Source organism: Pristiophorus japonicus, chromosome 21 (assembly GCF_044704955.1).
Source record: "Pristiophorus japonicus isolate sPriJap1 chromosome 21, sPriJap1.hap1, whole genome shotgun sequence".
Lineage (NCBI taxonomy): Eukaryota > Metazoa > Chordata > Chondrichthyes > Pristiophoridae > Pristiophorus > Pristiophorus japonicus.
In genome coordinates this window covers 33669696-33686373 of record NC_091997.1, presented here as the reverse complement: position 1 = coordinate 33686373, position 16678 = coordinate 33669696, and the positions used below count along the sequence as shown (strand labels likewise).

At 48.4% G+C, this 16678-nt stretch overlaps 1 protein-coding gene and 1 non-coding gene across 3 annotated transcripts in view; one reads left to right on the top strand and one right to left on the bottom strand.

The window, feature by feature from the left end:
* The window catches only part of skap1 (src kinase associated phosphoprotein 1), a 641866-nt gene that overhangs the window by 278378 nt on the left and 346810 nt on the right, over positions 1-16678 (bottom strand). The window lies entirely within an intron of this gene.
* LOC139234253 (U2 spliceosomal RNA) lies at positions 3395-3591 on the top strand. The gene has a single exon (XR_011588305.1). It is a non-coding gene; the product is annotated as a U2 spliceosomal RNA (small nuclear RNA).

Sequence of the window (16678 nt, the reverse complement as noted above, 5' to 3'; positions counted from 1 at the left end):
TGATACAGACGGAGAGGGGCCATTTCAGGGGCAGTTAAGAGTCAACCACACTGCTGTGGGTCTGGAGTCACATATCGGCCCAGACCGGGTAAAGACGGCAGATTACCTTCCCCAAAGGGGCATTAGTGAGCCAGATGGGTTTTTACAACAATCTGACACTTGGTGGTCACTTTTACTGAGACCAGCTTTTTATTCCCAGATTTTTTAGAATATTGAATTCAAATTCTCAAACTGCCATGATGGGATTTGAACGCACATTCTCTGCATTATTAGTCCAGTAACATAAATAGCTGCATTTATATAGCGGCCTTAACGTAGTAAAACGTCCCAGGATGCTTTACAGGAGTTCTTTATGAGACCAGATGTGACACCGAGCCGCAGAGGGGGATATTAGGGCAGGAAAGAGGTCCGTTTTAAGGAGCGTCTTAAAGAAGGAGAGAGTGGCAGAGAGAGGCGCAGAGGTTTAGGGAGAGAATTCCAGAGCTTGGGGCCCAGGCAGTTGAAGGCCACGGCCGCCAATGGTGGAGCAGTTAGGAAGGCAAATGGCATGTTGGCCTTCAATGCAGAAGGATTTGAGTACAGGAGCAAGGATGTCTTACTACAGTTTAGACAGGGCCTTGGTAAGACCGCACCTGGAGTATTGTGTGCAGTTTTGGTCTCCTTACCTAAGAAAGGATATACTTGCCATAGAGGGAGTGCAGCGAAGGTTCATCAGACTGATTCCTGGGATAGCAGGACTGTCGTATGAGGAAAGATTGGGTCGACCAGGCCTGTATTCACTAGAGTTTAGAAGAATGAGAGGGGATCTCATTGAAACGTATAAAATTCTGACTGGGTTGGATAGACTGGATGCGGGGAGGATGTTTCCCCTGGCTGGGAAGTCTAGAACAAGGGGTCACAATCTCAGGATACGGGGTAGGAAATTTAGGACCGAGATGAGGAGAAATGTTTTCACTCAGAGGGTGGTGAACCTGTGGAATTCTCTACCACAGAAGGCTGTGGAGGCCAAGTCACTGAATATATTTAAGCGGGAGATAGATAGATTTCTAGAAACAAAAGGCATCAAGGGGTATGGGGAAAAAGCGGGAATATGGTGTTGAGATAGAGGATCAGCCATGATCATATTGAATGGCGTTGCAGACTCGAAGGGCCGAATGGCCTACTACTGCTCCTGTTTTCTATGTTTCTATGAGCAATGGAAATCAGGGATGCTGAAGGGCCAGAATTGGAAGAGAGCAGAGATCTCAGGGGGTTGTGGACTGGAGCAAATTACAGAGATAGGGAGGGGCGAGGCCATGGAGGGATTTGAAAACAAGAGAGAGAATTTTAAAATGGTTGTGTTGCCGGATGGGGAGTCGATGTAGGTCAGCGAGCACAGGGGGTGGAGGGGGTTTTAAGGAGAATAAAATGATTTTCAATATGGATGGTGGTGTTTATGTTCCTCGCTGCATCGCGTTACACGTGAAAAGCCAGTCCGATTACTAGAACATATTTCAAACGCCACATTGTGCGGGGACTCACGAGAATACAGCTGTCAATCATCAGGGACTGCCCTGCTTCACGTTAACACCACGAACTGAGCGCTCCAACACACACCTCATAGAGAGAGCCAATCAATCACTAGATCTCTCTGCCTTGCTGTCGAGACAGCCATCAACTCTCACAATCACAGAATGGTTACTGCACAGGAGGCCATTCGGCCCGTCGAGCCCATGCCGGCGCTCTGCAAAAGCACCTCAGCCAGTCCCACTCCCCCGCCCTTTCCCCGTAGCCCTGCATATCTTTTTCCTTCAGGTACTTATCCAATTCCCTTTTGAAAGCCACGATTGAGTCTGCCTCCACCACCCCCTCAGGCAGTGCATTCCAGATCCTAACCACTTGCTGCGTAAAAACGTTTTCCCTTATGTCGCCTTTGGTTCTTCTGCCAATCGCCTTAAATCTGTGTCCTCTGGCTCTCGACCCTTCCACCAATGGGAACAGTTTATCTCAATCTACCCTGTCCAGACCCCTCATGATTTTGAACACCTCGATCAAATCTCCTCTCAACCTTCTCTGCTTCAAGGAGAACAACCCCAGCTTCTCCAGTCTATCCATGTAACTGAAATCCCTCATCCCTGGAACCATTCTTGTAAATCTTTACTGCACCGTCTCTAAGGCCTTCACATCCTTCCTAAAGTGCGGTGCCCAGAGTTGGACACAATACTCCAGTTGAGGCTGAACCAGTGTTTTGTAAAGGTTCATCATAACTGCCTTGCTTTTGTACTCTATGCCTCTATTTATGAAGCCCAGAATCCCTTATGCTTTTTTAACCGCTTTCTCAACCTGCCCTGCCACCTTCAATGATCTGCATACATATACACCCAGGTCCCTCTGTTCATGGACCCCCTTTAGGATTGTACCCAAAGACGGGTAAGTAAACAATTGGGAATTGTTGAATCGGGAGCGAGGGGTCACAGCCGCCATAGCTCGAACAGAAGTCGAAACACCAACTTTGGCACGGAAAGACTCGCCATGTTGTCAACCGGGGCTCAGTGGGCAGCACTCTCACCTCTGGGTCAGAAGGTCGTGGGTTCAAGTCCCACTCCAGGGACTCGAGCACAAAATCTAGGCTGACACTCTTTCGGATGAGACGTTAAACCGAGGCCCCGTCTGCCGTCTCAGTGGTTGTAAAAGATCCCATGGCACTATTTCGAAGAAGAGCAGGGGAGTTATGCTGGTGTCCTGGGGCCAATATTTATCCCTCAATCAACATCAGAAAAAAAACCCAGATTACCTGGTCATTATCTCATTGCTGTTTGTGGGAGCTTGCTGTGCACAAAATGGCTGCTGTGTTTCACACATTACAACAGTGACTGCACTTCTAAAGTACTTCATTGGCTGTAAAGCGCTTTGAGACGTCTTGAGGTATGAAAGGCCCAGCTCCCAGTACAGGGCCGCGATGCATGGTGGGAAAGGCCCAGCTCCCAGTACAGGGCCGCAATGCATGGTGGGAAAGGCCCAGCTCCCAGTACAGGGCCGCAATGCATGGTGGGAAAGGCCCAGCTCTCAGTACAGGGCCACAATGCATGGTAGGAAAGGCCCAGCTCCCAGTACAGGGCCACAATGCATGGTGGGAAAGGCCCAGCTCACTGTACAGGGCCGCAATGCATGGTGGGAAAGGCCCAGCTCACTGTACAGGGCCGCAATGCATGGTGGGAAAGGCCCAGCTCCCTGTACAGGGCCGCAATGCATGGTGGGAAAGGCCCAGCTCCCAGTACAGGGCCGCAATGCATGGTGGGAAAGGCCCAGCTGACTGTACAGGGCCGCGATGGATGGTCTGATGGTGTGAAACAGAAATTGCGAGTCGCTGCCCCAGAGTGCAATTGCTTTTCCGCTGTTTCGGAATCCATCCCAGAATGCTTCTCGGCCTTTTGGCTAAGATCATGCGTAACTGACCTGACAGGGGAGTAACCATGACCCCAACGTGGTTCTCCCTGGATCAGGAAGGTGGTTCTCCTATGCTTTTTGGAAATAGGAGGTGGGTGGGGTGGCTTGACCCATCCACCTCCACGGAGGTGTGTGGGGTTGCTGACCCATCCACCTTCATGGCACGAACCTGGTATTGCAGTACTTCCAGGAACGGTGCTTGGGCTCTAGGCCTTTTGGCTAAGAGCATTAGCGCAGGGTGATCCTTGATGTGTGCAAGATGACCTCTGGCGTTTGTGATGTGACAAAGAATTGGAAAGATTGGTTACGAAAAATTAAAAAAAAAAATCCAGCCCAGAATGTAAAGGAGGGATGTTTCCATAGCAGCAGGAAACCCGGGCAACATAGTAGAAATAGCTCTTCACATCGAGTGTACGGCACAGAAACAGGCCATTCAGCCAAACCAGTCCATGCCGGCGTTTATGCTCCACTCAAGCCTCCTCCCATCTTTCCTCATCTAACTCTATCACCATCACCCTCTATAGGATACAGGGGAGAACTCCCCTGCTTTTGTTTGAAATAGTGGGATCTTTTACGTGCACGTGAGAGAGCAGACGTGTTCTCGGTTTAACGTCTCATCTGAAAGACGGCACCTCCGACAGCGCAGCGCTCCCTCAGTACTTCCCCACCGACAGTGCGGCACTCCCTCAGCACTGCACTGGAGTGTCAGCCTAGATTTATGTGCTCAAGTCCCTGGAGTAGGGCTTGAACCCACAACCTTCTGACTCTGAGGCGAGAGTGCTGCCCACTGAGCCACAGCTGACACCCAGTTGGTTAAAGATGGGGTACTGCCTCCAGCAAGTTGGGAACTTCACACGGACCTGTGTTGGGCACCTGCAGAGATCACACGGAGTAATTTCAAGGCTAAGAGCTTTAAAGAGCTTTTTAAAAAAATAGGATCCTTCCTTTTCTGCCCGAGACACTGTTCGGGAGCAGCAGCAGCAGTGGGACAGGACGGGACTGGCTCAGCGTCGCTCACACAGTCCTTGTACAGTCCTTCCCTCACCCTTCATCTCACACACATTCAATGGGATCCAGAAACACTGTCGCTCTTCCCGAGGCAGTAACAAAAAGCTTGACCATTATCAGCATTCCATCAGCCAACCAGCTGTCAGCGTGGCTCTGCACATCACCCTCTTAGCCAGAGCGTTGCGGGTCCTTCGCCCCTCCACTGGCAGCCAATCCCTTCAACCGGCCTGAGCTGTGGAATTCCCTCCCTAAACCACCCTCTCTCCTCCTTGAAGACGCCCCTTACACCTACCTGACACCCCAAGGGCAGTACTGAGGGAGAGCTCCACTGTCGGAGGGGCCGTTTTTTGCACAAGACATTAAACTGTGACCCTGTCTGCTCTCTCAGGTGGACGTAAAATATCCCATGGCACTATTTCGAAGAAGAGCAGGGGAGTTATCCCCCGGTGTGCTGGGGCCAATATTTATCCCTCAATCAACATCACAAAAACAGATTATCTGGCCATTATCACATTGCTGTTTGTGGGAGCTTGCTGTGCGCAAATTGGCTCCCATATTACAACAGTGACTGCACTCCAAAAGCACTTCATTGCCTGTAAAGCTTTGAGACGTCTGGTGGTTGTGAAAGGCGCTATATAAATGCAAGTCTTCCTTTTTCTTTTTACCGCTTTGACCACACTTTGATTCATCTGTCCTGCTATCTCCGTCTGTGGATAATCGCCTCTGCACAGCGCCTGGGGGAGTTTAACTACATTAAAGGTTCTATATGATTGCAAGTTGTTGCAACGACGATACATTTCCATCGCATTCCTACACCTGCCAAATTCACAGGGTCAGTGCCTCGATCAAAGTTGCAGACAAAAGGAATCTCGCATGAACATGTGTTAAATGTCGATAGTGCTTGCTCAGTGAAATTTCAAAACCAACAATCTCTTCTAAAGTGTTTTCCAAATCCAAATGCAGGGCACTGCGATGCATTAACAACAGATTTAAGGGCAGATATTCTGTGAGGCCCTGACTGTGCATTGAAGGCTGAAGGTTGTAATTGAATGTCTCTTGTAAAAAAAAAACAGGTCACGATATTAGGCGCCTCTGTATTATCACAAAGAGGATATAACCAGGATGTCTCCAGCCTCAATCGCTGTTCAGCAGTTTCTCATCAGCTGTATATATCACAGGTCCCAATGGAGCTTAATTTTCCCTTTTACTGGAAGCCTCTCTGGAGAGGGCAGTAATAGTCTATAATACTGACCTAGATTTATAGACATTAAGACAAACTAGTCTGCAAGCTTATTTTTGCATCCTCTTCGAGCCTTCTTGGATTACCTGGGAGGTGCTGCATTTGCAGTCTGCGCTTGTACAGCGGAGTCACGCCAAGCTCTGCCACTCAAAGACCAGCCACTTCATCCAGAACAATAATATCTTAATCAAGTGGACATAATTCACCAGCGGAACATAACTACCTTCTCCTGATGATGAATATGACCTGTCAGGATCGACATGCTTGGCCCCACTGTGCTGGGGAGGGAGGGGGGGGTTGGAGAAACAGCCTTCCCTCCAGCGTGCAGTCACGCAGCACAGTGCAAAGTCCTCCTGGGATAGCACAGTGCAAAGTCCTCCTGGGATAGCACAGTGCAAAGTCCTCCTGGGATAGCACAGTGCAAAGTCCTCCTGGGATAGCACAGTGCAAAGTCCTCCTGGGATAGCACAGTGCAAAGTCCTCCTGGGATAGCAGAGGAACCTTCAACCGTTACTGCCTCCCTTTTCTGTTTCAGCTACACCAACAGTGAGGCAACAAAATTCCTCCCGAGAACACAAACATCACGTGGATTCTGCGGGCTTGTCGCGCGGGTCTGCATGCACGAAAGTGCGTGAATGCGTGCGTGCGTCTGTGTCTGCACGTGTGTGTGCGCATGCGTGTGTTTTTGTGTGCGCGCACGTGTGTAGAATCCATAGTACAGCACTGAAGAAGGCCATTCTGCCCATCGAGTCTGTACCAGCTCTATTGAAGGACAATCCAGTTTGTCCCCCGTTCTTTCCCCATATCCCTGCAATGTTTTCCTCCTTCAAGTATTTATTCAATGCCCTTTTGCGGGTCACGATTGAATCTGTATCCACCGCCCCAACAGTGGCAGATCAAGCTCCAGTCTGTACAGGGTTGTGTGTGTGGGTATTATTTGGTGTGGGTGAACGTGTGCCTATGTATGTGAGGAGTGTCAACAAAAACTTGTATTTATATAGCGCTTTTAACGTAGTGAAATGTCCCAAGGAGTTTTATGACAAAAAAATAAGCCACACAAGAAGAAATTATGGCAGATGAACTTGGTCAAAGAGGTTGGTTTTAAGGAGCGTCTTGAAGGAGGAAAGAGAGTTGGAGAGGCAGAGAGGTTTAGGGAGGGAGTTCCAGAGCTTGGGGCCCAGGCAACAGAAGGCACGGCCACCTATGGTTGAGTGATTATAATCAGGGATGCTCAAGAGGGCAGAATTTGAGGAGCGCAGATATCTCAGGGGGTTGTGGGGCTGGAGGAGATTACAGAGATAGGGAGGGGCGAGGGCCATGGAGGGATTTGAAAACAAGGATGAGAATTTTGAAATCGAGGCGTTGCCGGACCGGGAGCCAATGTAGGTCAGTGAGCACAGAGGTGATGGGTGAGCGGGATTTGGTGCGAGTTAGGACACGGGTAGCCGAGTTTTGGATGACCTGAAGTTTACGTAGGGTCGAATGTGGGAGGCCAGCCAGGAGTGCGTTGGAATAGTCACGACTAGAGGTAACAAAGGCATGGATGAGGGCTTCAACAGCGGATGAGCTGAGGCAGGGGCGGAGACGGGTGATGTTACTGAGGTGGAAACAGGCGGTCAGTCTTAGTTATACTCAAATATATGGTCGGTAGCTCATTTCAGGGTCATATATTGCGCCTAGGTTGTGAACAGTCTGGTCCAGCCCCAGACAGATGCTAGGCAGAGGGATGGAGTCGGTGGCTAGGGAACGCAGTTTGTAGCGGGGACCAAAGGCAATGGCTTCGGTCTTCCCAATACTTAATTGGAGAAAATTCCTTCAATTGGAGAAATGTAATGGACAAATACTTTGTGTGAGCATTGCATACTCAGTCATCCATGTGAAGCTATAAAGAAAAGTTATAAAGAAAAGAAAGAAAGACTTACATTGATATAGTGCCTGTCACAACTGCAGGACGTCCCAAAGCGCTTTGCACCCAAATACTTTTTGAAGTGCAGTCACTGTTTTAACACGGCAGAGTAGTGGTTTTGTTACGGGACTAGTAATCCAGAGACAAGTGTTCAAATAGCAACCCCCTTCTCCCCACCGACCTCCCCCACATCTACCTTCCTCGGCCCAGGCAAAGACGTTCCGAAATCCAGAAATACCCAGAATCTGGAACGGCCTCGGTCCCGAGGTTTCCGGATTTCGGACGTCACACCAGTCTCAGTGATGGTGACCATGAAACCCCCGGATTGTCGTAAAAACCCAACTGGTTCACTGATGTCCTGTAGGGAAGGAACTCTGCCGCCCTTACCCGGTCTGGCCTAGATGCGACTCCAGACCCACAGCAATGTGGTTGACTCTTAACTGCCCCTGAAATGGCCCAGCGAGACACTGCGCTATACCAAACCACTGCGACAAAGCCAGCACTGTGGGAGCACCTTCACCACACGGACTGCAGCGGTTCAAGAAGGCAGCTCACTACCACCTTCTCAAGGGGCAATTAGGGATGGGCAATAAATGCCGGCCTTGCCAGCGACGCCCACATCCCAGGAACAAATACATTTTTTTAAAAAGCCAATTTACGCACAACAAGCTCCCACAAACAGCTATGTGATAATGACTAGATAACCTGTTTTAATGATGTTGAATCAGGGATAAATATTGGCCAGGACACCGAGTATAATTATCCTAATCTTCATCGCAATCGTGCCATCGGATCTTTTATGTCCACCCAAGAGGGCAGACAGGGCCCTAGTTTAACGTCTCATCCAAAAGTCATAGGATTACACAGGATATACGACACACAATCATGCCATTCGGCCCAACCAGTCCATGCCGGCGTTTATGCTCCACTCAAGCCTCCTCCTGTCTTTCCTCATCTAAATCTATCAGCATAAACCTCTATTCCCTTCTCCCTCATATGTTTATCCAGTTCCCCTTAAAGGCATCGATACTATTCGCTTCAACCAGTCCCTGTGGCAGCGAGTTCCACATTCTCACCACTCTCTGGGTAAAGAAGTTTCTTCTGAATTCCCTATTGGATTTCTTGGTGACGATCTTGTATTGATGGCCTCTAGTTATGCGCTTCCCACAAGTGGAAACATTCTCTCTGTATCCGCTATCAAAACCTTTCATCATTTTAAAGATCTCTATTAGGTCACCTTTTCTATATTCAAGAGAAGAGACACCCAGCCTGTTCATCCTTTCCTGATATATATACCCTCGCATTTCTGGTATCATCCTTGTAAATCTTCTCTGCACCCTCTCTAGTGCCTCCATCCTTTTTAGAATATGGCGACCAGAACTGTACGCAGTGCTCCAAGTGTGGTCTAACTAAGGTTCGATACAGGTTTAGCATAACTTCCCTACTTTTCAATCCTGTCCCTCTCGAAATAAACCCTAGTGCTTGGTTTGCTTTTTTATGGCCTTGCCAACCTCTGTCAACACCTTTAGCGATGTGTGAATTTGCACTTCGAGATCCCTTGGTTCCTCTACCCCACCCAGACTCGCACCCTCCAAGTAATAAGTGACCTCCCTATTCTTCCTACCAGAATATAATCCCTCACATTTATCTGTGTTGAGCTTCATTTGTCAATTATATGCCCATTCTGCAAGTTTATTAATGTCCTCCTGTAATTTGTTGCAGTCCTCCTCAGTATTGACGATCCCCCAATTTGGTGTCATCTGCAAATTTAGAAATTGTGTTTTTGATTCCAAAGTCTAAATCGTTAATATAAATTGTGACTAACGGTGGTCCCAGCACTAATCCTTATGGAACACCATTACCCACCTTCTGCCATTGTGAATAGCTACCCTTTACCCCCACTCTCTGCTTTCTGTCTTGAAGCCGGAGAGCCATCCATAGAAACATAGAAAATATGTGCAGGAGTAGGCCAGCCGGCCCTTCGAGCCTGCACCACCATTTAATAAGATCATGGCTGATCATTCCTTCAGTACCCCGTTCCTGCTTTCTCTCCATACCCCTTGATCCCTTTAGCCTCAAGGGCCATATCTAACTCCCTCTTGAATATATCCAATGAACTGGCATCAACAACTCTCTGCGGTAGGGAATTCCACAGGTTAACAACTCTCTGAGTGAAGAAGTTCCTCCTCACCTCAGTCCTAAATGGCTTACCCCTTATCCTTAGATTGTGCCCCCTGGTTCTGGACTTCCCCAACATCGGGAACATTCTTCCTGCATCTAACCTGTCCAGTCCCGTCAGAATTTTATATGTTTCTATGAGATCCCCTCTCATCCTTCTAAACTCCAGTGAATACAGGCCCAGTCGATCCAGTCTCTCCTCATATGTTAGTCCTGCACTCCCTCAATAGCAAGAATGTCCTTCCTCAGATTACGAGACCAAAACTGAACACAATATTCCAGATGGGGCCTCATCAAGGCCCTGTTTAACTGCAGTAAGACTTCCCTGCTCCTATACTCAAATCCCCTTGCTATGAAGGCCAACATACCATTTGCCTTCTTCACCGCCTGCTGTACCTGCATGCCAACCTTTAATGACTGATGAACCACAACACCCAGGTCTCGCTGCACCTCCCATTTTCCTAATCTGTCGCCATTCAGATAATATTCTGCCTTCGTGTTTTTGCCCCCAAAGTGGATAACCTCACATTTATCCACATTATACTGCATCTGCCATGCATTTGTCCACTCACCTAACCTGTCTAAATCACCCTGCAGCCTCTTTGCGTCCTCCTCACAGCTCACACCACACCCAGTTTAGTGTCATCTGCAAACTTGGAGATATTACACTCAATTCCATCATCTAAATTATTTATATATATTGTAAAGAACTGAGCCCTGCGGCACTCCACTAGTCACTGCCTGCCATTCTGAAAAGGACCCGTTAATCCCGACTCGCTGTTTCCTGTCTGCCAACCGGTTCTCAATCCACGTCAGTACACTACCCCCAATACCATGTGCTTTGATTTTGCACACCAATCTCTTGTGTGGGACCTTGTCAAAAGCCTTTTGAAAGTCCAAATACACCACATCCACTGGTTCTTCCTTGTCTACTCTACTAGTTACATCCTCAAAAAATTCCAGAAGATTTGTCAAGCATGATTTCCCCTTCATAAATCCATGCTGACTTGGACCAATCCAATCACTGCTTTCCAAATGCGTTGCTATTTCATCCTTAATGATTGATTCCAACATTTTCCCCACTACTGATGTCAGGCTAACCGGTCTATAATTACCTGTTTTCTCTCTCCCTCCTGTTTTAAAAAGTGGTGTCACATTAGCAACCCTCCAGTTCATAGGAACTGATCCAGAGTCGATAGACTGTTGGAAAATTATCACCAATGCATCCACTATTTCTAGGGCCACTTCCTTAAGTACTCTGGGATGTAAGACCATCAGGCCCTGGGGATTTATCGGCCTTCAATCCCGTCAATTTCCCTAACACAATTTCCCGCCTAATAAGGATATCCTTCAGTTCCTCCTTCCCACTAGACCTTCGGTCCCCTAGTACATTCATTCTGCTACTTGTCCCCTGACTCTGCATTCTCTGACCTTGTTCATCAGTTTATTATGGGGAACCTTATCGAAGGCCTTTTGAAAATCTAGATACGTTACATCTACTGCATTACCCATGTCTACTCTCTCTGTTACCTCTTCGAAAACTTCAATGAGGTTGGTCAAGTAAGACTTTCCCTTTTAAAATCCATGCTGACTATTCATTATTATATTTTTGGTTTATAGATGTTCTATTCTCTCCTTTAGTAGGGATTCCATTATTTTTCCTGTTAAGCTCATAATAAAGTAATGTAACTGAGTACTGTAGACATGAGTAAGTGTGACCTTAGCTCCTTTATTCAAACTCCAGAGTGCTGGCACAGCGTGGGAGGCCTGCTTATATGCAGTGCTCCCAAGGGATGCTGGGATCCCTTGGGACTCCAACAGGTATGCCCTCTGGTGGCGGTATGATACAGGTTGCCTAAGGTTGCATATGTAACAGTTCCCACCACCGATGTTAAGCTGACTGGTCGATAATTCCCTGGACATGTTCTAACCCCCTTCTTAAATACAGGTATTACGTTAGCTATCCGTCAGTCCTCTGGCACTACACCTGTTTCTAACGAAATATTAAATATGTGTAGTGATGCCTCTGCTATCTCTTCCCTAGATTCTTTTAAAATGCATGGATGCAATCCATCCAGACCAGGGGTTTGAGTTTGATTAGTTTATTTAATATATCCCCGCCTTTTATTTTAAATGTACTTATCTCATTATTCAATGTCATGCCCGCCTGTTCTATCTCCCTGGTAAACACTGAAGCAAAATAATGATTTATTTTCCCAAGTTCTCTCTATCCCTTAAAGGCCCTATTCCCATCCCACCCTGCCTTTTCTATTGATGTGTTTGTAAAATATTTTACTATTTTGTTTATGTTCCTTGATAATCTAATTTCAGAGTTCCTCTCTGCCCTCTTAATTGTTTTTGACTTCTCTCCTAATCCCTTCATATTCTCCCTTATCATGCACTCCCCTGCTGTCTATGTATTTAATGGATGCCTCTTTCCTTACCCTCAATTGTTCCCGTATGGCTTTATTCATCCATGGAGTCTCATTAATGTTTAGTTTGTTTTTTCCTTTAGCGGAATATATTGTTCCTGCACTCTGTTGCACACCATTTCAACTGTTTCCCATTGCTGCTCTACATTGTGGTTTGTCAATATTGTTGCCCATTTTATTTTCCCAAGTTCTATTCTCAGCCCCTCAAATTCAGCTTTTCCCCAATCTATTAACCTTAATTTTTGTAATATTATGTCCTTCTCAATTATCATCTTAAAGCGTATTATATTATGGTCACTATTGCCTAGTTGTTCCCCTACTTTTACTTCTCTTATCTGCTCTGGTTCGTTCCCCATCACTAGATCCAATAGTGAATCCTCCCTTGTTGGGCTTTTTACATATTGGGTTAGAAAGGAGTTCTTTACACATTGTAGGAACTCCATTTCCTTATCCCCTTTACCTACCTCTTCTGTCCAATTAATATCGGGGTAGTTGAAATCCCCCATGATTATTCTTCTATGTTTTTTACTCATTTCCGTAATTTGTCTGCATATTTCTTCCTCCACCTCCCTTCCACTATTGGGTGGTCTGTAGATGAGGGGCCAAAATTCAGGGTCTCAGAGGGACCCGTTACTATGCGTTGTGGCTGCCATGCGTGGGAATCCAGTGACCGCTGCTTTGGGGTCAATGGCCGACCTGACCCGATGTCGGGGATGTTTTGGCCTGGATCCGATACCGCCCGATGCTGATCACCGCCGAAAGCACGTCATCACAATGCGCACCACCGTTTTCCCCAACCATAAACGTCTTCGGCTGCAGAAATCGATCGCCAGCCGTGTGGTGCCCCTGGCAGGTTTCTCTGTCGGTGCACCCTCTCCGCACTGAGCGCAGCCCGGCAACGTGAAGGCCCTTCACGGGGCCGGCTGACTTCCCAATCGGCCAGCAAGACAAGTGCCCCTGGGTTCGGCTGGGCCGCCAATGGGCAATCAATGCCAACCCTCTCTTGGGTGTCAGGCCACTGGCCCAGCCCAAACCCTCCCTGCTGGCCCAGTGGCCGAAGATAAAAAATGACAGAATCTCTCCCTTTTCACGGAGGGGCGAGAGCGCGGTGACACACACGCGCTGTGACATCACCACGTTGATTGACAGCAGCGGAGACTCGGTCCCAACCTATATTCAGCCAATCAGCCTGCTTTGAGTTCATGGCCCACCCGTTATGACACATTTCCTGTGGGATGTTGAAAACATTTCAAAGTCATGAAAATGGCTCTTCCGACCGCATCAAGGATCCGTGCGGTAGGTAGAGAAAAATCATCTGCACACCAGCTTTCCTGCACTGCTGAATTTCGGCCCCTACACCCATTAGTGCTTGATCCTTTATAATCTTTTATCTCGATCCATATGGATTCTATTTTTGTCTTGCTGATGGCAGCGTCCTTATTTTCCACTGCCATCATGTTCTCCCTAAGTGGGAGCCGGCACGGGCTCAATGGGCTGAAAGGCCTTCTTCCGTGATGTAACCATTCTATGAGTTAGAGGAGATTTGATCGAGGTGTTTAAAATCATGAGGGGTCGAGACGGAGTAGATAGAGAGAAACTGTTCCCATTGGTGGAAGGATCGAGAACCAGAGGACACAGATTTAAGGCGATGGGCAGAAGAACCAAAGGCGACATGAGGCAAAACGTTTTTACGCAGCGAGTGGTTAGGATCTGGAATGTGCTGCCTGAGAGGGTGGTGGAGGCAGACTCAATCGTGGCTTTCAAAAGGGAATTGGATAAATACCTGAAGGGAAAGAATTGCAGGGCTACAAAGAAAGGGCGGGGGAGTGGGACTGGCTGAAGTGCTCTTGCAGAGAGCCGGCACGGGCTCGACAGGCCGAATGGCCTCCTTCTGTGCTGTAACCATTCTGTGATTCTATCTCTGCTATTTGCCTCAACCACTCCCTGTGGCAGCGAGTTCCACATTCTCACCACTCTCTGGGTAAAGAAGTTTCTCCTGAATTCCCCATTGGTTTATTAGTGACTGTCTTATATTTATGGCCCCTAGTTTTGGTGGCAATCTTTTCTCCTGTGAAGCACCGCGGAACATTTTACTATGATAACGGCGCACGTTGTGGCTGCTGTTGGAGCACTGAGGAACGGCGCAATTTTGAGGAACTGAAAAAGAATAAGGAAACATTTATACGGCCGCCTCAGAGCTTTCTCAACTTCATTTTGAAGTGCAGTCACTGTTACGTAGTCAAATAGAACTACCTGTTGTGCTCAGCAAGATCCCACCAACACAAGTATCAGATGCTTGTCCAGATAATCTCTCTGCTGGTGTGGGTTGAGGAAGGAAAGTCGACCCTGGGATACCGGGCGACAGAACTCCCTGCTCTGGGTGTATATTATAAAGTACGGTCATTACCCACTGCTGAAATTGGCACCCCGTCCACCACCTTCAACAGTCACTCCCTCCACCACCGGCGCACCGTGGCTGCAGTGTGTACCATCTACAAGACGCACTGCAGCAACTCACCAAGGCTTCTTTGGCAGCACCTCCCAAACCCGCGACCTCTACCGCCTAGAAGGACAAGGGCAGCAGGTGCATGGGATCACCTCCACGTTCCCCTCCAAGTTACACATCATCCTGACTTGGAAATATATCGGCCATTCCTTTATCACTGGGTCAAAATCCTGGAACTCCCTCCCTAACAGCACTGTGGGAGCACCTTCACCACACGGACTGCAGTGGTTCAAGGCGGCGGCTCACCACCACCTTCTCGAGGGCAATTAGGGATGGGCAATAAATGCCGGCCTTGTGGGGTGGCTTGACCCATCCACCTCCACGGAGGTGTGTGGGGGACCTGACCCATCCACCTCCATGGCACGAACCTGGTATTGCAGTACTTCCAGGAACGGTGCAGTGGCTCTAGGCCTTTTGGCTAAGAGCATTGGCGCAGAGTGATCCTTGGCGTGTGCAAGGTGACCTCTGGCGTTTGTGATTTGACAAAGAATTGGAACGATTGGCTACGAATTTCAAAAAAAAATAAATTAAAAATAAATAAATAAATAAATGCCGGCCTTGCCAGCGACGCCCACATCCCAGGAAGTTGGTGGTGGTGGTGTTCCCATGCGCCTGCTGCCCTTGTCCTTCTAGGTGGTAAAGCTTGTGGGTTTGGGAGGTGCTGCCGAAGAAGCCTTGGCGAGTTGCTGCAGTGCATCTTGTACACACTGCGGCCACAGTGCGGCGGTGGTGGAGGGAGTGAATGTTGAAGGTGGCGAATGGGGTGCAAATTTCAGTGGTGGGAAGGGATCAGTTCAAGGCGGTAGCTCATCACCACCTTCTCGAGAGCAATTAGGGATGGGCAATAAATGCGTGAACAAGTTTTTAAAAAATGGGGTTCTTGTCAACATGACAAGGCAGACATGGCTTCGGTTCAACGTCCCATTCGAGATGGAGCAGTGAGTCACACTGCTGATGTAGTGAGGATGGAGAGAGAGATATCCGTATAAAGTGCACTCCAGCCTGCGAGCGACTTGGCATAGATTACCCCAGAGTGCAGAGGTCACTGTACAGGACAGCTCAATGGCAGTGAAGTTCACAAGGGAGCCTTGCAGATTGAAGGTCGCGCTATGCAGGAAACGCTAGTATTCACCGAAGGAAATCTCCCTACATGTTTAAAGCTGCCCACGGGAGCCTTTTTTGTCTTACGGTGGGTCTGTGGAAAGGGGCAGTACTTCGAGCGGTGGCACTTTCTAAAGTCCGATCCCTGCCCATTGCTGAAATGTTTTTGCTCTATAATTTCCCTTGCATAGTCATTTTGTTTTCTTCTTTCAAAAAGTACAGGTTCCAGAGAAGGGGTTTGATCATTCCCACAGGAAGGAACGGACACGAGTCTCAAGGCCACACAAGTGATCGTGTATCAGACAGCGGAAGGAATTGCGTGGTTGTTTGGAGTGCGGAGGGAGCGAATGAGCGTCTGTGACAGTCGGAGAGGTACACAGTCTCCAGCGCAGCTGCAGACACCGAAATACCTCACTATAAATGCAGAGCTTTTCTTTTACCAATGTGCCCCGCAGCTTCTAGTCAATACTTTTCTGCAGCTCTGCGTTGAGAGGATGGTATAGGTATCCGCCGTGGCTCAGTGGGTAGCACCCTCGGCTCGGAGTCAGTGGGGACTTGAGCACACAATCTACGCTGACACTCCCAGTGCAGTGCTGAGGGAGAGCCGCACTGTTGGAGGGGCAGTACTGAGGGAGAGCCGCACTGTTGGAGGGGCAGTACTGAGGGAGCGCTGCACTGTCGGAGGGGCAGTGCTGAGGGAGAGCCGCACTGTTGGAGGGGCAGTACTGAGGGAGCGCTGCACTGCCGGAGGGGCAGTACTGAGGGAGCACCGCACTGTCGGAGGGGGAGTACTAAGGGAGTGCTGCACTGTTAGAGGTGCTGTCTTTCGGATGAGACATTAAACCAAAGCCCTTTGAAGTGGCTTTAAAATATCCCATGGC